The sequence below is a fragment of the Lagenorhynchus albirostris genome, chromosome 15 (genome assembly GCF_949774975.1).
Source record: "Lagenorhynchus albirostris chromosome 15, mLagAlb1.1, whole genome shotgun sequence".
In the NCBI taxonomy this organism is placed as follows: domain Eukaryota; kingdom Metazoa; phylum Chordata; class Mammalia; order Artiodactyla; family Delphinidae; genus Lagenorhynchus; species Lagenorhynchus albirostris.
Genome location: NC_083109.1, coordinates 12977864 through 13002058, shown reverse-complemented (window position 1 = coordinate 13002058; position 24195 = coordinate 12977864). Strand labels below are relative to the sequence as shown.

The 24195-nt window shown below is 54.5% G+C and overlaps 1 long non-coding RNA gene across 1 annotated transcript; it reads right to left on the bottom strand.

Annotated features, from left to right (window-relative positions):
• Window positions 1-365: 365 nt before the first annotated feature.
• Window positions 366-2624, bottom strand: LOC132506172 (uncharacterized). Its single transcript, XR_009535741.1, has 3 exons — window positions 2462-2624; window positions 1396-1573; window positions 366-811 (listed from the first exon to the last, which is right to left on the bottom strand). It is a non-coding gene; the product is annotated as an uncharacterized LOC132506172 (long non-coding RNA).
• Window positions 2625-24195: the final 21571 nt, after the last annotated feature.

Below are 24195 nucleotides of genomic sequence, written 5' to 3'. Positions count from 1 at the left end.
AAAATGAAACAAACAAACGGGGCACATGATGGTAAAGCTCCATGAACACAGACAAGAAGGTGCCGGTGCCTGTCCCCTGGAATGCGTGCCAACACAAGACGGCAGTCAGGGACATGCCGTCTAACGTGAAGATGCTCGGGGACAGTGGGACATGTGGCGTGGGGGGGAGAAGATGGGCTCCTTCCCTGGTGCTGAGGGCAAGTGGTGTGGATGCTCCGAGGGCTTCAGTGTGTTCACTCACAGGGGTTTGTATCCGTTAGCTATCGTCCCAATTAAGCTGCATAACAAACCGCCCCCAAACTCAGTTGCAAACAACAATAAGCATTTATTTCTCATTCTCATGTCTACACGTCTGCTGGGGTTCATCACATCCAGGCCGGGCCTGGCTTTACTTGGTTTCAAGCTAAGGGTCGAGTCCGGGTCTGTCCACGAGTCTCTCATCTTCCCAGGACCAGTGACACCAGAGGCATATTCTTCTCATAGAGAAGGTGGAGCACAGGAGGTCAGGACCAGCTGGGCAAGCACATTCAACCCTCTGCCCACATCCCATCAGGCAGAGCAAATCACATAACCAAATCCAACCTCAACGAGACAAGAGACTCCACATCTAGAGGGGAAACATACAAAGTCACGTGACAAAGGCCAAGGATCCAGGGAAGGGAGGGTGAAGAATTAGGACAATGATGCCCAACAATGCAACTTCCCATAGGTGTGAAAATCCCCATCCTGGGCGTATTTCCAGGGAAACAGAATTCTGGACGCGGGGTTTTGGAGCAAGTGATTTCTTTTCTCCCTGATGAAATTTCCACATCTGTAAAACAGGGGTAATGATGTCACATAAAATCATCTCACATAAGTTTGTTTAAAGTTTAAACAGTGAATCCCAGCAAAGTGCTTACAACAGAGGGGCAGATGTTAATATTAGCTATTAGCATTTCTGTTAATGCTCAAAGTTGTAGAAATTCCCTTGAGCATCTCATTAGAGAATCACTCTCCTGACAATTTACATTTTCCTTTCTTTAATGGGAGGAAAACCTGATTGTCACGGGGTGGAATACTCCCTCTGAGGAGGGTGCAGAAGAAGGCGGGGCCCTGTGGAGTCACAGAGTCCTGGGTCGCAGTCCCACCCCTGCCACGAGCAGCTGTGGATCTCAGCAAGTCACGGGCCCGCTCAGAGCCTGGCTTCCTTGTGTATAGAATGGGGATCATCTCGGGCTCCTGTGTCAGGATGAAACTCGCTGAGGTAGAAAGAGCTCAGCGCAGGCCTGGCCTGTAATGAGTGATGCCGGCAGCAGAGAGAGCGCTGAGGGAGGAGTTGGGGCTGGGACCTCGGGCCTCGGCTCTGTACCCGTCACCCGCGGGCCTGGAGGGGTCCCTCTGCCCCCTGAGCCTCACCTGCCCCACATGCAAGGAGGTGGCTGGACCAGTCGGATGTCCTGCATCTCTCCTGTGGCCTCTTATTCCGCGATCTGGGCACGGCCCACTGTGTTCAGTGAAGGACAGACGCTGGGCCGGGGCCAAGCTCCCCCAGGGGCCAGGGGCAGCCACGTTTAGCTCAGGCCTGGACGCATTTCTGCAACAAAGGCTGAGTTTCACAGACAACATTTCCAAGGGGTTTCTTTCTTCACTGAGCGCCTCCCTCTCTCCGCCTGCAGGCGGGTGTTTAGACCTCTGCCTGCAAGGGCCTCTCGGAGAACAAACGGGAGGGTCAAGCTCAGCTGTGGTGCAGCCTCTGTTCCTCTGTCCTGCCGCTCGGGGGCTGCCCTCCCCAGAGTGACGTCCCCAAGGACCCCACATCCCACCCGGGACGGGGAGCGGAGCCGGCCAGGGAGCAGTGGCTCCTCCCAGCCCCTCCAGAAAGGCCCTCCTTCCCCAGAGCTGGGCTCCGCCGCCCCGGGGCTCCTCCTCCCCAGCGAGGACCGTCTCTATAAGACTCCTCTCCTCCCAGACCCCACCACCCACACCGTGAAAACCACGGACACTCACTAGACTGCACTCGGACTGAGCACATAAATAACTCTTCTAAGAAGAACCTGGGAATCGCGTTTAACTTTTAAAATGTGTGTTGGGATCTGTGGACGCTAATGAATCCCGTGCCTCCCCGCTCCTGGTCCAGAAGCCAGAAGGAGAGATGCGAGGATCGCATGGGGGCCGAGGACACACGGTGTCTCTCCCGAGGCTGCTTTGGACAAAGCAGCTTGACCCGGGGCCACAAACGGACTTCCTCGTGCGGCCTCCATGAACGGAATTCTCTCTGCCAATCCGGACAGGGAAGGACTGGAGAGCTGAACGAGCAGGTCCATGGGCCTGGCTTTGAGCTCTGCTCGATGGCAGAGAAGGAACGTTATCGTCTCCCAGCCTCAGGGCTTAAGAGCTGAGAACCACGTGAACTCAGGCCGCCGCACCCTCCCAGCCTGCCCGCCGCCCAGCCCCCTGCCAGCACCCCCGGGCCGGCACGTACCTGTGAAGCCTCTCCCAGCGCACAGCGCACTCACGTGCAGGCGTGAACACGGAGACTTGAAGCACCACGTGTCCCGAGTATGTGGGGAGCCCAAGTGTGAAACAGCTCCTGCAGAGAGAGCCCAGGGCCCCCTCCAGCCCTGCCCTGGGCGCAGGAATTGCAGGATGAGTGCTTAACCCATAAGTATTGCAGAAACAACTGATTTTAATTAAATGAACCACAAGGCTGCCGCCTCATCCATTAATACCTCCCTCTAGGGCACATGATGTGGGGCTGTTCCAAATTCTGAAAGGACTGTCAAGTTACTCTCTGCAAACGAACTTGCTGAGACAGGATGACGGATGACGAATGACGACGTGGCCGATCCCCACATTTCATCTCCGCTCAGAGCTCCTCCTGCATCTTGTGTAATCAGGTCTCGGGTGTGTTTCCTGACCGGGGGAAGGCTCGGGATTTACCCGGGATTACCGAGCAGGGGCAGCGGGACTGTGACACGTGGAGGGGCCCAAAGCTGGCCTCCAGCCCAGGGACCCGCCCCCGGGCTGACAAAGGAAATGCAGGAACACTGTTTTGAGGAGGCTGAGAGGCAGTTCTCAGGAGGAGGAAACAAACATCTGTGCATCCCTGCTAACCAGCTGCCCGACGTTTTTATGCCACTTTCGCTGATCTGCACCGGATCAGCCCTCCTGCTGGTTTATGGTGGTGAAATTCCAGTCATTAGAGTGAATGACTTGGTCCCTCCGCTGGTGTTCCAGACTCAGACTCGGCAGCACTGGCTCGATGAGAGACCGGCCACTCTCCCCGCGCCTCAGCCTGTTGGGCGGGGACAGGCCTGCTCTGAACCCAGGGGACAGTCAGCACCGCAGTAAACCACTCCTGCCTCTTTTGCAAGGAATTCCTAGGTCAACGTTAGACCCGTAGTTGTGACTTTGGTTTCAGCTCGGTGAGTGACACATCTTGGCCAATTAACTGTCTCAGTGGCAGCTCTGGTCACCTTTTCCCATGGACCTCATCTCAGATATTGATGCTGAAACAGTACAGTAACATGTCCCCAGGTGACAGTAAATGGCCCATTTTACTAATAGCTTCATAAGCCCCAGGTTATTTTTATTGTAATTTGCTAGTGAGCCTATTAAGAAGAGGCAGAGTCAGTTCCGGGCCATCAATGATTTTAGTTTTTAATAACTTTATAATAACTCAGAGGAGGCCGAGATCAGTCCTCAGGAGCGCTGAGTCAGTGGAGAGCTGGCCTGGAGCAGGCCCTGGGCTGCCGGTTTGCACGAGTCCCCGTGGCGTCCCACACACAACCAAGGCGGTTAATGACAGGCGTCTGCCCATTACACGGGCTGCGGCTTCTGGAGGATGCGCTCGACCAACTCAGGCTCCGCCTGATGCATCGTCAATAGGCCATGATGCTGCCTGGAATCACAGGCACAGGCAGAGCCCAGACCTTCAGAGCAGAGATTCCAGCCAGGGGTGATTTTGCCCTCAGGGCGTATCGGGCAGTTTCTGGAAATCCTTTGGGTTGTCAGAACTAAGGGAGGGAGGCTACTGGGATCTCATGGGTAGAGGTCAGGGATGCTGCTAAACATCCCACGACGCTCAGGACAGTCTCCACCACAAAGACTTATCCTGGGCTTCCCTGGTGGCGCAGTGGTTGAGAGTCCACCTGCCGATGCAGGGGACACGGGTTCATGCCCCGGTCCGGGAAGATCTCACATGCCGTGGAGCGGCTGGGCCCGTGAGCCATGGCCGCTGGGCCTGCACGTCCAGAGCCTGTGCTCCGCAACGGGAGAGGCCACAGCAGTGAAAGGCCCGCGTACCACAAAAAAAAAAAAAAAAAGACTTATCCTGCCCAGAAAGTCAAGCTTGCTGAGGTGAGACACTTTGATTTACAGCCACAGTGAACATTTCATTCCATCGTCTGGGTGTCGCCAGAAATGATACATGGCTGGAGGCCTGGCTTTTCATCTGAGTATCCTTGGCTTCGTGCAGAACCAAAACCATGCATAAATCAATTCCCCAATTTGCTCTCTGACTTCTTCCTATTATAATTTTCTCCTTCACACTTTTATTTTTCTGTTACTGGAGAAAAGGTGAAAAAAAATCAAAGAGGCTGAAGAGTCACTACAAATTTTATTTTCCTCAGTTAAAAAGAAATAATTTGGAAGTGACTTGTGGAAAGCAGAAAACTGATGAAAAAGTAGTCATCAAATAGTGGAGAGGAGCAAAGAGAAGTCTCCAGATGAGAGCTGGTCGGTCACAGGAGAGTCACCGCCACCAGAGAGGAGCTGGGGGCCCGGGGAGAGCGGGGCTGAGCTGGGCTAGTGCGCAGCTTCCCAAAGGGCAGATCGAGGCAACTTAGCAGGGCTTGACATCAATTCCATGAGCCTCGACCAGCATTTTAAAATGTGAAATAACTGAATTAAGTAGAAACTATCAAAGGGCATCCTTTACCATGAAAGTGAATATTGTTTTGTGAAGTTTTGGCTTCCTATATTGTGTGTGTGTGCACATGCCAGGCCTTGTAAAATATATTTCTTATGATCGGCTGCAGTCAAAACAGCTTGGAAAACACTGGACTGGATGAAAAATGTTGGAGAATTTGAAGAGAACAAAGTATATGTAAGCAATTTTGCAAGTAAAAAGAACAAGGAAATTATTAACTCTGGGAGAGCAAAAGATGCATAAAAAAGAAAATGGGCTCTGCATGGGACTTCCCTGGCAGTCCAGTGGTTAAGACTTCACCTTCCAATGCAGGGGATGCAGTTTCAATCCCTGGTCAGTGAGCTAAGATCCCACAAGCCTCGCAGCCAAAAAAACAATAACCCAAAACATAAAACAGAAGCAATATTGTAACAAATTCAATAAAGACTTTAAAAATCGTCCACATCTACAGATGAACCGGTTTTCAGGGCAGAAATAGAGACACAGATGTAGAGAACAAACGTATGGACACCAAGGGGGGAAGCGGCAGGGTGGGGGTGGGGGGGCTGGTTGTGGGATGAACTGGGAGATTGGGATTGACATGTATACACTAATATGTATAAAATGGATAACTAATAAGAACCTGCTGTATAAAAAAATAAATAAAATAAAATTAAAAAAATATGGTCCACATCAAAAAAATCTTTAAAAAAAGGGCTCTGCAGTGAATAACATCTACCTGGTCACGTGACATAAATGCTGGTTATGACGTAATTAAAATCATGATTAGCCTGTGGAGGGTGGTGGGAGGTGGGGTGCGGGTGGAGGAGGGACGCTGACCCCTCATCAAGGGTGCAGACATTTGAAAGACACCAGCACAGCTTCAAAGCACCACCAATAGCTCACTCTTACAAGACCTGGAAGAAACTTGCAGAAACGGCTAAAGGAATACTGTAGCTGTCTCTGGAAAGAGACGGGCGGGGAACAGACAGATTCAACAGTGTTTGATTTGGTGATCATGTATCCATTTACTTAAAAAGGGGGCTCACAGGCAGGGGAACAGGACCAGTGAGGTTGTGGTGGGGTCTCTGAAACGAGTCCGAGGATTGAAGTGGCTTTTGGTTCCATCACTTACAGCTGTGTAACCTCAAACCCGTCCCTTCCCAGCTTTTGACTCCAGGTGAGCAGTCTCTAAAACAGAGGTCGGACCGAATTATGTCGACCTCTCCTTCAGCCCTGTGGTCTGCGTCTTGCTGTGAAGTAGCCCGGGATACTGAGCATGACTTGCCTTGTCTCTATGTCAGGTAATGTCGACGCCACGCGCACGAGGCACAGAGCAGGCGTCAGGAAATGTGTGTGGGTTCCATCGGTGCTGGTGGAATCGTGGGCAGCCTCTGCTCCCCATGCTGAGTGAGGTCCTGTGGCCACGATTCACGGGACTGCTGATCCCCACCCCCATAGCAGAAAGGACGCTCTCCTAAAAGGCTGGTTTTCAAAACCTGCAGGGTGGATGCCCCTGGTGGTAGAGGAGAGGATCTTAGGAGCCCACAGAAGGGGCAGAAAATATTCCAGCTTGTTCATCAAACCTGTAATTCCATTAAAATTGGTCAAGAGGTTGAAGTAGGTCGCACCATAAGAATGGATTTATTTAAGAAAGCTAGGAGTTGGTCTGGCTTAAAGGTGAATATTAAATAAGATAACAGCGTGGATGCCACAATGAGCAATGACTGTGAAGGTGCCCTTGAGTGACCCAAGCTTGGGAAGCACCGTGCCCGACGGGAACCGACTTCTGTTTGGTGGCTCCATGGGTGGCCTGTCCCTGGAATCCACATCCACTTGGGAAAAGTGACGTGAGGGACCTGGGAGCAGCAGAGCAGCTGGGTGAGGGGTCAGAGCACAGACGTCCACTCAGGACAGCACGAGTCAACCTACATCAGCCCAGGAAGCACTGAGGCCCCCGCAGGCGCTGTCCCAGCTCCTGACACCGTGGGGGGAACAGCACGAGCCACCAGGTGCTGGGCTGGCTTAGAGCAGTGTCTCTGAGCACCTGCCGCATTAGGTAGGTGCTTATTGCAGCACCCACTTTGCTGTGCTGTGGCCCAACATTCCGGTGTCCCTTTCTGAACCTGCTCACTAAGGCCTGTGCTGCAGACCCTGCAGGGAAGCCCTGTCCCACCCCACCCCCGCCCTGGCCCCTCCCCCAGTTGCATCCGCACAAAAGCTTCATTGTCCCCTAGCGCCGGCCTGACTCAGATGCACACTGGCCTTTGGTTTCCAAGGTGCGTCACATCCGGCTCCACGTGACCTCAGGTGGTTCCCTCACTCATGTCCTTCACCTGTGAAGTGGGGACAGTGCCACAGGGGCAGCTGGAACCCGGGAACCACTGCCCTGAGGGTCGAACTGAATTTCTCTAAAGAGGCTGGTGTTTGTCAGCGGCTTGGGGTGAGCTGATGGTGAGGAAAGGGAAGAGGGTTCTCAGGGACCCCGGGGAAGCCCTCCCTGGCGCCCTGAGACCTCTCCTAGGGGCAGAGGCACCAGCCCGCTCTGCCTTCCCTCTGGCTGGCTAAAGCCCCTCCGTAAAGGTCCCCATTGGGTGAGTCCAGCAAGCGGGGTCAGGAGTTCCAGAAGCCCCGGCCTCACTCCCGAAGCCCTGGTCCACGTCCACCCTCATGCAAGCCGCTCTGCTCACGTTCTCAGGAACGGGCTGCGGGAAGATTTCCACGGTTCCCTTGTCTTACAGGAGCCCGAGCTCGGGGGACGCAGAGCTCAGGGTGGCAGGAGACGCCCCCAGATCCCACCTGCGAGGACAGCACAGTGTGGCTTTCATGGATGAAATTAGAGCCTCAGCAACAGGAACGAGTTTCTCCCAGTGACCGAGACGTTGTCTGGTAGAGGGATCAATAGATGCGTGCGAGCGTTCCACGTGCTGTGGAGGGGCCTCGGGCGCTGACAGATGATAAATGAGAAAATTAGAGGCTTCAGGAAAATGTAAATATCATCCTTTGTAAATCTGTCCCTTGGCAGGAAAAAAATGTTTCCCCAAAGCAATGAGGCCCTTCTATTCTTTTTCCCACCAGGAAAATGCCCGGGACTGTTTTACATACTTTCACTTATCTTGAGTTCCTACCAGGGCCTTGGCAAAATGTGGGAGGAAAAGGCTGCAGTTTCAACTGATTTTCCTTTAATTCAGTGTTCCTCAAACTCTACTTCATTATCACCCCTAAGGAGCCATTTCAGACATTTTTCTCCTAATTGCCCCTCGTGAAATTTTAATACTACAGAACTACCAGACAATGGTTTATGTACTGTAGGTACATCTGTGTGTTTATAGAAGAGAGTAAGATCCTATCATGCCCAAGAACCAAGTTTGCCCCCCTGGGAGCAGTATAGCCCTGCTGTGAGCACACGATCTCATTCATTCATTCACCCAAACACTCAGCACGTATGCACCTGGTGCCTACTCTGAGCACTGGGGACTCAGCCCTGAGCAGAGCAGGTGGCCCTGGTCCCGTGGAGCTGACACTGTGGCAGGACGAGGGACAGTGACAGATCACAGGGGGAACAGGCCCCACACCCGATGCAGGTCGATGCCATGGAGACGATGAAGCAGAATCATGGGAGAGGGGTCGCAGGGGTGGGTTCCAGGTGGGCCAGGAGGCCAGGGAAGGCCTGGCTGATGAGGTGACATCTGAGCTGAAGCTGGAAGGAAGGGAGGGGGCGGCCTGGGGTTTGTGGGGACAGGGTGTTGCAGGCAGAGGGAAGAGCTGGTTCCAGATCCTTCTCTCCCCAGTGATGGGTCACAGTTCTTGACACACATCTGAGGACCCTCCATCCCCGAGGAGATAGGAGGGTGTCAGCCCAGAGCTTGTTTCCGTTGCTGTTATCTGTTTGTTTTGGTGATCGCCTCTCTCCTAATTTCTCCTAAGGCAGGGACACGTGGACTGACGTTTACTCTCTTGGGGACTGTGAGAGGCAGACCCCAAATTGGATTCTGTGGGGCGTGGCCACTGTGCAGCACTTGGGGGCAAAGAAGCCAGGAACCAGGCGAGAGGCTGCAGCTTTGCTGAGGTGGGAAAAAGGAAATGCTTTCTTTTCTCAGGCACTGAGTGGTTACAGCTGCTGTAGGAAACTGGTTCAATCAGAAGATAAAGCTGCCTCTCCTTGGTCTGATACACAGGTGAGGCAGGAAACAGACACGCGGGCCCCGGCTCCCTGCTGACGGGGAAAGGCTTTGCTCCTCAGCCCTCGGTGGTTTCATTAGCCCTGAGAATATCTCCTCAGGTAGGCAGTGGAGAGAAAGGGATAGAAAGAAAATAAGGATTCTTCCGGGGCCGTTTGGGATTTAACCACAAGGGAAATACAAACAGTCAAGGACCCAGATGCCCTTTGAGGGCTCAGTACATGAGGCTTCATCTAAGACCAGCCTCTGTTTCATTCATTTGTTCATTATTTTCTTTCTTTTTTTTTTTGGCCATGCCAAGTGGCATGTGGGATCTTAGTTCTCCAACCAGGAGTTGAACCCGTGCCCCCTGCAGTGGAAGCATAGAGCCTTAACCACTGGACCACCAGGGAAGTCCCTGTTAATTATTTTCTGAGCAAATATCATGCCAGGCACTGTTCTAGGTCCTGCAAGATAGCCCTGACCTGGTCCTTGGCCTCAGAGAGAGAACCTTCAAATAAGTGAGACACAATAAACATGTTAATAAAAAACAAGATTGATAAAGAGGGTGAAACTGCCCTACAGGAAATAAACTGTGGGTTAAAGAGGGGAACAGAGGCCAAGCTAGACAAGGAGTCCTAATCCACGTCTCACCTGGGAAAGACAGGCAGCTAATTCATGCGACTCCACCCCCCCAACAAGGGCGCCCAGTGACAGCCACTTCTCCTTCCGGGTGGAGGGAATTCGGATGTGACACGTGAGGCAGCAGACAGACAAATCCAGAAAGGGGGGCACCCACAGGACCACTGATCCTGGAATCAGCAAGGGAGGGGCATGAAAAGTCAACTGAAGAAAGCGGGTCACGTCGACCAAGAGACTTTACAGACTTCACCACATGCGGGGCAGCCCTTGTTTAAATCCTGATTCTGGAAAAGCAACGAGAAAACGGCGTCTGTGAGACAACTGCAGGGACTTGAACTTCAGAGGTGATGAGGAAGCCTTAGAAAACATCCACATGATGTCCGGGATTTGCTTTCAATACGTTGTGGGAAAGGGGAGAGTTGGAGGGGGTGGGGCGGGTCCCGGTAATTGTGGAATCTGGGTGATGGGTACGTGGCGGTTCATCATATTCTGGTTGAAATATCCATAATAATTGATTGTACTCAGTTTATTATGTGATTGCTGTTTACTTGGGGAAGAACTGCACGACACTGCAAAACGCACAACAGGGATCTCCGTTCTGTCATTTCGGCTCCTCCCCACGTGAACTCGTGGGAACAGGGCATTTCCCCCGGTTCTGAGCCGTGACTGTACATGTTCCCGCTCCTTCTGCAGACAGGACTCTAGAACCTTCGACCAAGCCCCGCCCGCCGGGAAGGGATTTTATTTACCCTCCATCTGAAGCTAGCAGCTTGCTCATCACAGAAGTCCACCAGCTGAGGGCGATTTTTTTTTTTTTTTTTTTTTTTTTGGTGGTACGCGGGCCTCTCACTGCTGTGGCCTCTCCCATTGCGGAGCACAGGCTCCAGATGCGCAGGCTCGGCGGCCATGGCTCACGGGCCCAGGCGCTCCGCGGCATGTGGGATCTTCCCGGACCGGGGCACGAACCCGCGTACCCTGAATCTGCAGGCGAACTCTCAACCACTGTGCCAGGGAAGCCCGACGGCGATTTTATGCAGACCTGAGCACGACAGCCGGGGCCTGTCACCCAGCTCTCAAGTGAAGATCCAGGGGTATTTGCAAGCAGAAATAATGGGCCAATGCAGCTTTTTAAAGAGACATGATTTATCTCCGGGATGGCATCCAGGCCGGCGCTGCTGGAGGACAATCCCAGGCTCTGGCCGGGGGGACGTTGTTCATGCCTCGGCGGCCTGTCTGCAGAGGGGGAACAGCGAGGCTCCGTCTGCCGGGGTGACTGGGAGTTGGGGTGACCTGCGCCGGGCAGAGAAACGCACCCCACGGAGGGCGGAGATCTGGGAAATTTCTGTTGAATTTGAACCACATGATGGTGAACTGGGTGACTCAGAGTCCAGGTGGAACGTCTGCAGGCAGAATCACGTGGTTTGGGCGCCTTCATTTCTCTAGAGCAGGAATGTGTGCTTGCGAAGATGCAAGTGATGTACCTTTGATTGAAAACAGCTGCACACAAGTGCAAGCCTTTTTCGCCAGTTAACTGGACTGTGCCGACGCCAGGTGTCCACCCAGGGCCCTTCTTTCTCACTAACAGGACCCTGATGGCCCCGCGCTCCAGCCATGGCCAGCCCCCGGCCGCTGTGCCCGTGTGACCCTGTTCTCGCCCCGAGGTGGAGGCAGGCGGCCGCTGGCGATCCTGGGAAAGCGCGGCTGCCCCGATTCAGCCTCTTCCTCCTCTCGCCGCTCCTGCTTCCCTCCTGGCGGGGGGCAGACACGACGCCGAGGAGCAGCGGCATCCGCAGCCACAGGGACCCTGCAGGAAAGGCGCAAGCCGAGGACGGAGGCAGAACGGCGGAAGGAGACGCGCTTGGCGTATCGTGCAGCCCTGCACCAGGCCTGGACCGCCGCCCCCTGGCCTCACTGACCCAGAAACAGGCCAGTCACCCTGGGTTAAGCCACTGGAACTGGTGGATTCGAGCCGAGCGCAGTCCCGGCTGGAAGCGGTCACAGCTGGCCCTTGAGAACGGCGGCCCTGAGGTCCGCTCACCTGTGAACTGGGTTCACAGCAGTGGGGGTCCCCAAACTCATTTGTCCTAGGATGGAGACAGAATGCAGCATCACGGGACACCCAGCGACCCCCTTCACGGGCCAGGTCAGCCGAAGCTTTCAAAAATAAACCCAGAATTAGGGAAACTTCTTCTGCGCCCGCCATCTGAATCCTTCCAGACTCTCTGGAAGTGTGATACCTGCACGTTCCCTTCGTGGAGAGAACGTCCCCCGTGCATCCTCCAGCGTCCACTTCCCCTTCTTGAATGAACAGAACCTGATCATCATTTGAGAATTCGCCTTCCCACCTCAGCCTGCGTGTTTGGGGTGGGCTGATGCAGGACCCCAGGCCTGGCCAGGGGGGGGCTCAGTGATGGGACCTAAGCTGGCCACTCAGTGACTTGGGGCTCTCGTGGCACCTGCTCTTGTCCCTGGACTTGAACCTGAGCGAGTGCAGGGCAGGAGCTGTGTTGGAGCCGCACGGGGCGCCTGCAGCCCCTGGGCCCCAGCGGAGCCTGGCGGGAGCCGGCACCGTGGTGGGGGTCGGGGCCACTCAGCCGAGTCCAGGGGGCGGCGTGTGACACGCAGACCCGGCTCTGCCTGAAGACCTAGCACCGTGCACCAGCCTGTTGATGCCCTCGGCCTGAGCCACCCGAGTCAGGTCTCTGTCCCTTGTCACCGAGAGAATCCTGCAGGAAAAGATTCCATTAGGGGCAGGGACTTCCCTGGCCGCTTGGGAAACCTCCAATCTGCCCAGAAACCAGGAGGACATTTACACCTGCTCAGTCTTTTCCTCTGCGAGGCTTGCCCTCTGCCACGTGGAGTCATCTTCTTTGGCTGAATTCAGGGAGCTGTCAGGGAACCGTAACTGGGGTTGGCTCTGCCCACTTCTTGCCAGGAGAACACACTTGGGTCTGTTTTAGAACCTGAATAATATCATCGTGCCCTCTGTGTGCAGAAATGGAGTGTTCTTACTTGAAGAGGGAATTGTGGGCACCTTGACTTTTGAGGTTTGTAAGCGAGCAAGCCTACCTCGGACCGCTGTGCCGGGAGGTCAGAGGCTGTGGTCGCAGCTTCTCCGTGGCGCCCTTCCCTGCATCCCAGCATCCAGGGCTCTGCCCCGTCCCTTCCCCGGGTCTCTCAGCTCCCCCTGCGCCACCACCAAAGGCTCTATTTCTGGGGATTAAAAAGGCGGGGATGACGGGGCAGCTCTGTCTGCAGAGCTCCGAGGAGCAGTGGTCTTGGTTGTCTCTTTGTTAAATGGAAGCCGCTGCCTCCTTGAAGGGGCAAAATGAGCTGAGAGCCCAGACGTGGTCCCCTGCAGAGGCGCCAACAGGAGAGATGCAAACGCCTCTGGGACTTGCCTCAAGGATCGACCCTCACAAACTGCGAGTGTCAGGTCCCGGCCGAGGCTGGGTGGGCTTACTCCTAACAGCCCCTCTGTTTCTGTCCACGGAATAACCTCCGCTGACGGCCCGTGGCCGCTTCTGCAGTCGCTGCTGCTCTGCTTTCTGGGGGCCCCTGTCCACTTCAGGCCTTGGGGCGGGGTCCACGTTCTAATTCTAGAACTCGGTGCTTCAGGGCACCAGGCCTCTCCCAGCCTGGGAGCAAGGGGTCCCTAGAGCATCACACTCCTCCCCTTTGAGCGGCCTCACCTTATTCCAGGCCCTATAATTTATGGTCGCCCAAAGATGACATGTTTCCCTGAACTAAGGCCTGGCCCTCCCCCCGCACACCCCGCGACTGTTATATCACCTGCTCTCTTTGCTTGTGGCATTTGTTATTTTCTGCAATTGTCTTGGGTATTGATGTATTTACCTCCTTCTCTATTGTCCACCTCCCAGACTAGAACACGAGCTCCCTGGGGTCGGGCTGCCTCTGCCTCCTTCTCTCTTGTTTCCCTGGAGCCCACGGCAGCGGTCGGTACCCAGAAGGAGCTCAGTGAATGTGGAATGACTCAGACGACTGACAGAAGGAGTGAACACATGAGTGAGTGAGAGCGGACCTTTGGTCAAAGCTCTGGTGTTTATTTCTCATTTCCTTCTTGCCTGGCGACTCCTTCCAACCTGATAACTTGCTGGACTCAAAACCTACTCTGTCTGGCCAGTGCTGTCCATGAGAACTTTCTGTGATGATGAAAATGCTGCATACCTGTGCTGTCCAATATGGTGACCATTAATCACATGTGACTAAGGGCACTTGAAATGTGGCCTGTGTGACTTAGGAACTGAATTTTTAAATTTATTTCGTTTTATTCATATGAACTTAAATAGCTACAAGTGGCCAGTGGCTACCGTGGAGGATGGCACAGGACTCCATCCTCGGGGTCATTCCTGGCCGTGTTCTCTAGATCTTGTCCTTCTGTCTGCCTGCCTGGCCCCTCCAGACTCCCAGCTCTCATCCCCCGTCCTCAGCCTGGGGGTCGCCAGCCTCCTGCCAGGCTGGCCCCTCATTCGCCTTTGGTTCAGGGCCGGTTCAGGTGCCCAGGACCCAAGCTGATGAGAGCCTCCGAGGCCTTCTCAGTCTGGACTCAGGTCAGAGGTTTCCCGAGAATACAGGACACGTAGGAACTCCTTCTGCCAGTCTGGGCTTCCCCACAAAAGACCCCCAAAGCTCTGGAAATCTCTGAGACTAAAAGGGGGCTGAGGTGTGTCAGCCAAGACTCTGGATCACAAGGGACAGAACACCGTGCAAACTGACATGAGCTGAAATAAAAATCCGCTCACTGAAGGCACGGCGCGGTCCAGCGCTACCTGGCTGCAGGCGCGGCCGGATCTGGGGCGAAATGACGTCATCGGGAAGTGGCTCTCCCATCCTTCAGGTCCCTTCCTCCTGGGTCAGCTCCATTCTTGGTCACATGTTTCTCGTTACAGGGCGAAGATGCCCCAGCGCAACAGAGTCCCATCCCACTGGTCCAGCAAGGACAGTAAAAAGAAAGGCCTCTTTCCCAGTATTCCAGCGAAAGCCCTGGGACTGACGCAGATCAGACAAGCTGGGCTCACAGACCCGCCTCCTGATGGAAACAGCGCTCCCCCTCCTGTTCTCCACCTCCTGCCCCCTGCCCTCCCTCCATAGGACTGGCGCCGTCGTCCTGACCACAGATGACACAAGGAGGGTGTAGCCATGAGGACGTTTCCACCAAAGGCGCTTCTGCTCACAGCTCATGGGGGGTTCTTGCCACCTGTTGGGAGAAAGATGGTCGGATCCTAACAGCTCTCAGGACGCAGCGTGTTTATGTCCAAGCCAATCTGAGGCCCTGGTGACTTCACAGCCCAGGTGAGAGTGAGAAGCAGAGGTGTTCATGTGTCTGGGGCCTCCGAGGGCCAAGTTCTGTGCTCCAGGCTTTACTTACAGCAGATGGACTTTGAAGGTCAGAGTGGTCAAACGTGGGCGCCTTTACATGGTGCCCCTGACATGACCTCCCTCACTTCTCTAAACCCGTCCTGTGTCCTCCCACTCCTTCCACAGGCATTTATTGAGCTGCTGCTGGGCTGCAGTGGCCCTGGAGATGGGGAAGTGAGCGACAGCACGGCCTCAACCTCTCCAGGCTCGCAGTGGAGGGAGGGAGGTGAGCGGGGGCCCCACGCCCAGATGATCCCGGCCCCATCGATGCACTTTCTGGTTTTCCCTTCGTGGAGCCCGTGTTCAGAGCACAGAGACACCCTGTGTTGTGTGCATTTTATAAACCTGGGGGACTTAACAGTAACATGTAGCCGACAGTGGTGGGGGCGGGGCACGGAGGGAGGATTTGAGGAAAGACCAAGAACAGCGTGGAGATGCCAGGTTCTCCACCGAGAGCTGTGGGCAGATGGTGTCTGACGGGATAAACGGGGCCGCAGGGAAACACTGTCCTGTCCTGCACAAGCATTTATCGAGTGACTGCTGTGTGCATTGCACTGAGTCCTGTGTGGTGAGCAAAATGGGTGGGAGTGGATCTTTCTTTGGGGGCTTTGCCATCTTGGAGGCCACCTCATGGTGAATGGACCCCAGACACCCAGGCTACAGGGACTTTCAAGTCCTCCCCCCTGGCCACTCCCTACAGCAGGGCGGGACCAAGGTGTGGGAGGGCGTTTTAGGCACAGTCATGATCTCTACTCCCCTTCTCGGCCACCCAGATGAGCCTGGAATCCTTGTCAAACAGGGGGCTTGCTATGGGGGCAGCCTCTGCAGGACCCCCGGGCCCCCCTCCAGTGGGACTGCCCGCTCCCAGCCCCAGCCCTAGAGAAATCCTGGAGCTGCACTGCCCGCAGCTTCCGGCCATCATCTGGGCTCCGAGAACTGTGACCCCTGGGCTGGCGCCGACCCCCGAGCCCATCGGCCCTGAAAATGACAGGCAACCTTCCATCCCGTATGCAGAACTCGAGGGCAGCCACCCGCTGCTTCGGGGGCCCCGTGCCCCGGGCGGTCATTAGCCGATGGGCCCCGGTCGGTTGGCCAGGAGAGCGGGCCGCAGACAGGAGCCGAGCCCGCTGCCTTCGCGGAGCCCACCCTCCTCTGCGTGGAGCCGCGTCCGCCCTCGGGGTCACCCCTCCCCCCACCGTGCAGCCCGGCCTCCCACGCGCGGCCGCTGGGTGGTTTGCAGCAGGTCTGCCTGTCGTGTCCCCCACGAATCATGTCCTCATCGAAGTGGGCAGCGAACCTTACAAACCTGCCCCGGGGAGGCCTGAGAGCCGCCCTTGGGGGCGTGGGCACTGCGCTCAGGCCAGGGGGGAGCTGCCTGGACCCTCAGGAGTCTCTCCACCCCAGACCCCTGGAGGGTGAGGTGCGGGCTTCTGCAGATTGGAACGAAGGTCCCTTTTGGGTTCCTGTCCCAGATTGGGGGCCACGAGCGTGGCCAGGGAAGGGGCAGGGAGGGAACACCCAGGCTTCTTCTAGGGCTCTCGGGCCACAGGCTGCACACAGGCTGGACAGTCCCCTGGAGCAGGGACCGTGGTGGTTCAGAGGACAAATGGCGGGGAGGGGGGCAGGAGGCAGGGCTTTAACCCTGGGGCGGGGCCGGCAGAGGAGGATGCCAGGGAGGAGGGAGGAAAAGGCTCAGTCCAGACGGTGAACCAGGTACAGAGACCAAATTTAAAGCCCTGAACAGAATCCTGCCCAACCCTCCATGTCACCCCCTTCCACCTTGGTACCTGAAAGCTGGCAGCTCCCAGGGTTGGGGACCAGGCTCTGCCCATCTTGTTGTCACATCTTCCTGGGCTGGTGCTCTCAGGCCCACCTTCCAGCCAGTGGGGAGGGGGAGAGAAAGGTAGGGAAGATTCACTGTGAGGGGCACAGCCTGGAAGTCAGACCTGGTGTTTCTCTTTCATCCCATTGGCCAGAACTTGGACCCACATCACCCCAAGCTGAGAGACTGTTCTGGGCAGCCCTGTGTCCAGGTAAGCATCTGGGGTTTTGTCCCTATAAAAGAAGGGAGCAGGGACATCGAGAAGCAGAAGCCATCCTGCTCAGAAGCCTTTGGCAAGATAGATGATCTCGCCACAGGACCACCTAAGCCTGGCCCAGCTTAAGGGAAATTAAAACAAATATCCTGTAGAGGGTCAAGCCCCTTCCTTGTCTGCTTCCAGCTGGGGTCACACTTACGCAGAAGCCAGGTCTCCACCACTGGCTGCTGTGTGACCACAGGAAGGTAACCTAGCCTCTCTGTGCCTCAGTTTCCTTATCTGTAGAATGGAGATGATAACAACCACAGGTGGTTATGGCTATGAGCATTAAGTGAATTAATTTATGTGAAACATTCAGAACAGAACCTGGCCCAGAGTCAGTAAGCACTCATCCACATAGCTAGGGAGAGAGTACTCAGAATTGAACAACGGTCAGGGCACACAGCACTCCCAGGGGCGGCTGCCCTGGGCTTTCCTAAGCCCTGACCTCATCCGGTATGAGCAATAACTGTGATGCAGTCCATTCCACTTCTGTAGCTCTCTGAGTGGCAAAGCACTTTGATGTACGTCTCTGAGCCTCGCAACTGTTGTGAGAGATGAGTACTCTAGCACCAGCCCCATCTCACAGAGGAGGAAACCTTGACCCAGAGAGGGGGCGTCCCTGTCCCACAGTCAAGCGGTCAGTAAACCGCCAGGCCGGGATGTGAGCCCAGGACTTCGGAGGCCAGGCTCACCCACTGAGTCGTCCCCAGTCACTTGCTGGGCAGAGCCCCGTGCCAGGGGCAGCTGGAGGTGCTGGGCACACGGGGCTTAGGACAGGCAGGTCCCTGCCTCCTTGGAGCTCACACTCAAGTGGGGAGGGGGCTGCTGTGGGCAGGGTGGTCGGGAGGGGCTCGCCCAGCGACAGCGTCCCAGCAGGACAAACAGCCGGGACAAAGGCCCTGGGTGGGGATGAACCTGCTATGTAAGTGGCACAGAAGGAAGGGCAGTGAGTCCAGGAGAAGGAGTGGGGGAGGGTGGACAGGCCCCCCGCCTGCGCTTCGACCTCAGGGCCTGAGCTTCTGGAAGCATCTCTGTGTCTTCAAGCATATTTTCCAGGCAGAGAACACTCCCACGTGGGGCAGGGAGGGCGCCCTGTGTGGACGGGGAGGGAGTGGGGGACGTAGAGGACATGCCTCTGATGACCCTGGGGGAAGCCCAGGCCGCCTAAGCCGCCCGCCTCAGCCCAGGCTGGGTCCTTCCTTATCAGGCCTCCGCCGTCTGGTTGGGGCACCTCAGAATGAGGAGCAGGAAGTGTGACTGTCACTGCGAACACCTGCCTCCAAATCTCCTGACTCAGGAGGCGGCCTGTGACCGGCTTCCCTGTGCTGCTGGCGGTGACGCTGATACGGGGCTTCCCTCCCTTTTAAACCCCTTCTGGTTCCGCCCATGCGAAATCAGGCTGTTTGCGCCTCCTGTTCTCTGTTTGGTTTTTATACCTTCCAAACAAGATGTAACGGCAGAACACATGCATAAGGCATAATTATGACACATGGATTTGTTTAACTTTATCCCTGCAATTTCTCAAATATCCACGCAGTTAAAGAGCACCTTTGCATGAGACGCTCTCGGGAACAGTGGTGATAGGACCACGGCTCACAGGAGTGGAAGACACTGTAAAGACACCGACTTACTCATTCAGCCCTGTGTGCATCTGCGAGTCCCACTGGTGGGCACACCCATACAGCAAGCACCACAGAGACTCACTGGGCCCCTTGTGTGTTTAGACAACATGTCACTTTGCATCACAAAAACACCCAGTGATGTCAGAGGCACCATGAATCACAGCAACGGCTCCAGGCCTGGTATCCAAGAGACCTCGGCTTGCTGCTAAGTCACCGTCCCCGCTGTGAGAACCGGTGGCCGTATTGGGGCCTCCTGTTGAAGGGAACTAAATTACATCTAGAATGACCCACATTGTGCCGCAGCCAGTGACCCAGTTAACCTCTGGTTCATTTTCTGCTTCTCGGTGTCCTGGGAACGGGTGGTGTTTACTCTGATTGGGACAAACCCTCATTACTGTGCGTTAGTTTGCCAGCGTGTTGGCTGTGCTGGGCCCAGTGCTTTAATAGAAACGGCGGATGGGCCAGGGCCCTGCTGAAGCTGCAGAATAAGAATGAGGTCCTTTCCTTTACCCTCCCTCCTCCGCCCTGATTTGCATGGCCGAGCTTTCTGCTTTTTCTTTTAATGTGTTTGTTTGTTGATTATTGATGTGTCTCGTACAGAGGAACAAATGATTTGCCCACCGGGCAGTGGCCTAACTTTGGCAGGAGGTTCAGCCGTGACTGCAGAAAACTGGAGCCCGACAGCCCTGCTTGTCCTGGTCGAGGCAATTCCAGGAGGAGGATTTCCAGGGATGTGAGGATCAGAATTACATTGGTCTCCAGCTGACTCATGAAGGGGGATCTTGGCAAAGGAAGCCTTGATGGATAGGAAGGAAAGAAAAGATCCTCTTCTGTGGTTAAAAAAAAAATCTAGCTAAATTTAACAAAAAAGCTCAAAATTGTCTCTAAATGAGGCTGCAGCTTCCCTGGGGAAAGAGAAGACTTGCTGATTTTTCAAAATGTGGGTATCACGTCTCTCAGCCCCCATGTCACCTTTTTTAAACAAATATTTTATAATTTCCACATTGGCATTTTGAAACAAAATTCATAGATAATATAACCCTACCTACATGTTTTTTAAAAATTCAACTTAATGCCCTAACTGTAATATAAAAAGAACTATAAGAAAAGTAATTTATGTACAGTAATTTGCAATAAAGCAATGCATAGTTCAACATGCCCTGGCAGGACCACACTGGAAGAACCGAGGAAGCGGTAGATGCAGACGGGGGTCTAGCGTGCAGCGCTAGCATCTGAAATGTCGGATTGAGGGATGTGGTGGTTCAAACGGATGAACCGCCACCGGCAAACTTTCTCAACAAAACGAGTACAAGCGTCCCTTGATTTACAGCACGGTTGCTGCCCCAGGAAATTCGGGGAATATTAAAACAATGCAAAAAGCATTATTGTTGCTTCCACGTAGAACGGATTCTCCTTTGGGGACTCAGAGCATTGTAAATAGGGTTTTTTTCCACACAAACATCCAGTGGAACCTTTGAAACTAATGCAAGATGCAAGACAGTTCTGCAGGGTGTGGGCCTGGCCCGTGTACTGTGGTCACCTGGTGTCCCCAGCCTCCGCCCACTGAACACCAGTAGCACACAGCCCATCATTGTGCCACCGACGTCACCTCTTAGGGGACAACACCCCCGCTTGGTAAGCACGGCCCCACAAGTCAGCACACACGTGTCAGAGGCTGAAGCCTACTGTTGTCGCACCTGAAGTTCCCCTTGCATGTGGCCTGTCCCTGGCTGGCTGCCCACCCCGCCCAGAAGGAGACAGGCAGCCCAAGGACACCTCAACTACCTCAGGCCTCCCCCGCCCCTGCCCCCAACCCCACCCCAGGCAAAAAAAGGGCAGAGTCCTCAAACCCTGTCCCTGCAGAGGGGGCTGGCCTCCTGGTGTTTGAGGGTTCCGATACAGACATTCCTCAGTATCTTCGGGGCATTTGTTCCAGGACCCTCCGCAGAATCCCAGGATGCTCAAGTTTCTGCAGACCGTCCTCCACATCCACAGGTTCTAGCCAAGGTTGGTTGAACTCACAGGTTCGAAGGGGCCGACAGCACCTCCGTTCCCAGCTCCCCAGGGGCCTGAAAACCTCCTCCCCCCGTAACACTGACTTGGGAAACCCCTCAACACCAATTGTGCCTGTCATGTGGGTCCTGAGGGTCTCTACCAAGAGGCCTCTAATTATTTATCAGTTTCTTAGTTTACCCATTATCTTTATTACTGAAACTCTATCACGATAACTGCATAAGTCAAGATATGGTTGGTCAACCCAGCCACACGCTAACCAACAGGGCGCATCTCCGTGATCGTGGTCCATTTTCACATACAGGCGGGCTCTGATTGTCCACAGTCTTCTCCCAATATTCCGCCACGCCTCCCTCCTTTCCAAGTCTGCTCCAGTGTTCACCCCCTACTCCCTGTCTCCTTCCCCCTCCCTGCCCCGCTCCCAGTGAAAAGCTGAATAAAACGTGCATCCTTCCGCAACTTCCTACACACTCCCAGACTCACGTCCAAACTTAGACACACTGTTAGGGATTTCCTGACCTCTCTTCGTAAGGATCTGGGCGGGGTTCCCCCCCAAATACGATTTTACTGCGTAAATTCGTCAGCACTGTGCTCAGTCCTCAATATATTACGGATCTTTTCTGGGTCAGCAGATCAAGGTCCAGCTCATCATCCTGAACCAGCTGTCCACCAGCTCACAGTGTGCGTCTGCTGCAGAGTCTGGGGTCAACTGTAATCAACTATGATGAGCACTGTGATGAATATCTCGGAATACATGTCCGGAATACACGTACCGCGGAACGTTTGTTTCTATGGGATATATTCCTAAAAATAGGATCCGCTGGGTGGAAACATATGCATGTGTTGAAATCAGAGGTGATGGAGTGATGAATTCTGCCAGGGGCAGGACAAGACAGGATTCGTGGTGGAGGAGGCATCTGAGGCAGTTTTTGAAGGATAAGGAAGGTGGGTGGGCTGGGGAGGGTAGTCCCTAAGACAGGTGACAGAACCCCACTGTGCAGTAAGAGAAAGAAACCCACAAAGAAAAAGTCTTCCAAATCAATTCCATGGAGGAAACAGCACATTGTTTGGAAATCAGAAGAGCCAGATTCTGGCTCATTGTCTGCAGTTCACTCTCTGGGTGACCTTGGGTGAGTCCTTTCCCTCTCTGGGCTCCAGTTCCCTTATCAAATTAAGTAGTTGGACTAGATGACCCTTTAAACGCCTTCCTTTTGTGAAGTTTCTATGATTAAATGAGAACCATGTATAGGATAGTTTTCTGGAGTCTAAAGTACTAGTGGTCATAACGGATTCCTGCTCCGATGATGACCTATGTCCATTTGGTGAAATCTGATACAGCCCTCTCTTATGCCCCCAACACCTTCCCTCCCTCCCTCCCATCATTTCTTCCTTTTTTCCTTCCTTCTACAAACACTTGTGGGATGCCTCCTGTATGTGAAGCAATGTCCCAGAAGCTGGTGTGAAAAAATAGACATGATCCTGCCATCATGGGCATCCCGAGACCATCCACCTGAGAGCTTTCGTTTGGTCTGTGGCCAGGGGTGCAGACAGTTGGTGGTTCTGAGGACCCTCAGCCAGTGGCGCGTGGGAATCGGGGCGTAAGTGATCAGAAGTCGGCTCCAGCTGCCCTAGGAGGAATGCCCCGGCTCCTTCCCCTTCCCTAGTGCGCTTCCTGGGACCACCCCCCACATGGACAACTTGCACTCAAATCCCCGTCTAGAGGTCTGCTTCTGGGAAACCCAACTGAAGCCACATAGAAATCAAATGGGAACCCGGGATAATAAGATAGAGAGTCAGCTGGGCGAGTGAGGAGCTCTGTCAGAGAGGGCTGTCCCCAAGGCGGATGGAAGCTGCAGGGTGAAGGTCTGGGGGAGGGGCGTTCCAGGCTGAGTGTCAGCAAGTGCAAAGGCCCTGAGGCAGGAACAAGATCAGCATATTGGCCAATACTCCTGCAGAATGAACCTAAACAGGATACGTGATGATGATGATGATAATAGCAGCCAATGCACACAAGGCACTGACTGTAGGCCTGGCACTGTTCTAAGCACTTTTGCTGTATCCTCCTAACAGCCTCATAGGGATGTGCCCTTATTGCCCCATTTTCTGGAGGAGGAAACCAAGGCACAGGGAGGTGGAGCCCCATGCCCCCATCCAAGGTCATCCAGCTGGTTACTGGTGGGGCCAGGATGTTGCTCGCCTCTGCTCATGATGGGAAAGGTCTGAGGGGAGGGGGTTCACTTTGCACTCCCCCAGGGCCCTGCTCAGAGACTTGGCAACCAGTGAACAGCAGTACTAACAGCGACATTTGTCCAGCACTGACCCTGTGCCAGGCCCCTTCTATGCACTTCACACGGACTAATTCATCTGATCCTCACATCAACCCCCATAAGGCAGGGGTGATGGTCACCGTGTGACGGAGGAGGAAACTGAGGCTGTGGGCTGGGAAGGACTGAGCCCGGATTTCAGTCCAGGCCGATCTGACTCCAGAGACCCTGCTCATAACTGTCGTACATACACACACGAGCGTGTGCGCATACGTGTTAGCGTACACACACACGTGCGTGTATGTGAGGCATGCACACACACGTGTGTGCACACGGAAGACAAGGGAACTAAATCGCAAGGGCTGAAGGGTTCTGCTGCTGATCGCACAGCAACTAAGAACCGGAGTTTAATCCCAGTCGGGTTACTGTGGAGCCTCCCCATCCGGAGCAGAATAAAGCAGATAATCAAGGGTTGAAACGATGGACTTCAGGACTCTGTGCTACCCTCGTCCCTACTCGTATGTGATTATAAACCGAAGAGCTGAAATCCCGTCAGCCCCCATCCGCGCAAAGCAAGCTCACAGATCCTACTGGGGATGCTCTGAACGGGCTGGAGGTCAGGGCTCTTCTCAAAGTGTTACTTGCTTGCTTGGTGTTCTCACCTGTGAAATGGGGCCAACGAGCATCCTCCCCGCAAGGGCTGTTGTGAGGATTAAATGAGGTGACACCCGTGAGTGGCTAGAGCCAGGCCTGGCACACAGTAGGTGTTCAATACCTGCTGGCTGATATAATTATTGCCCCAAGGATAAGCGGGCCCCTCCCCGACTCCACTGCCTGCCTTCCTGAAGGAGAGTCACGCTGGTATCATTGTTTCACAGCGTCCTGGCTCCAAAAGCCCAGTGAACGGTCACAACCAGAGACTCGCCAGCCTTTGTCTCCCTGCACTGGGCTGACATGACCCAACGTCAAGGGATTTTATTCTTTTCTTTCCTTTGCCTGTTCCTTTCCTGTCCGGATCAACAGTAAGATAACAGCTGCACCTGGATCTTGTGTTTTCACAATTTTAACAACGCACAGGAAATTGGGTGGCTTAGAGATGCGGCGTCAGGGGGCGAGCTGTCACCGTGTGGACAGACCAGGTGGAAG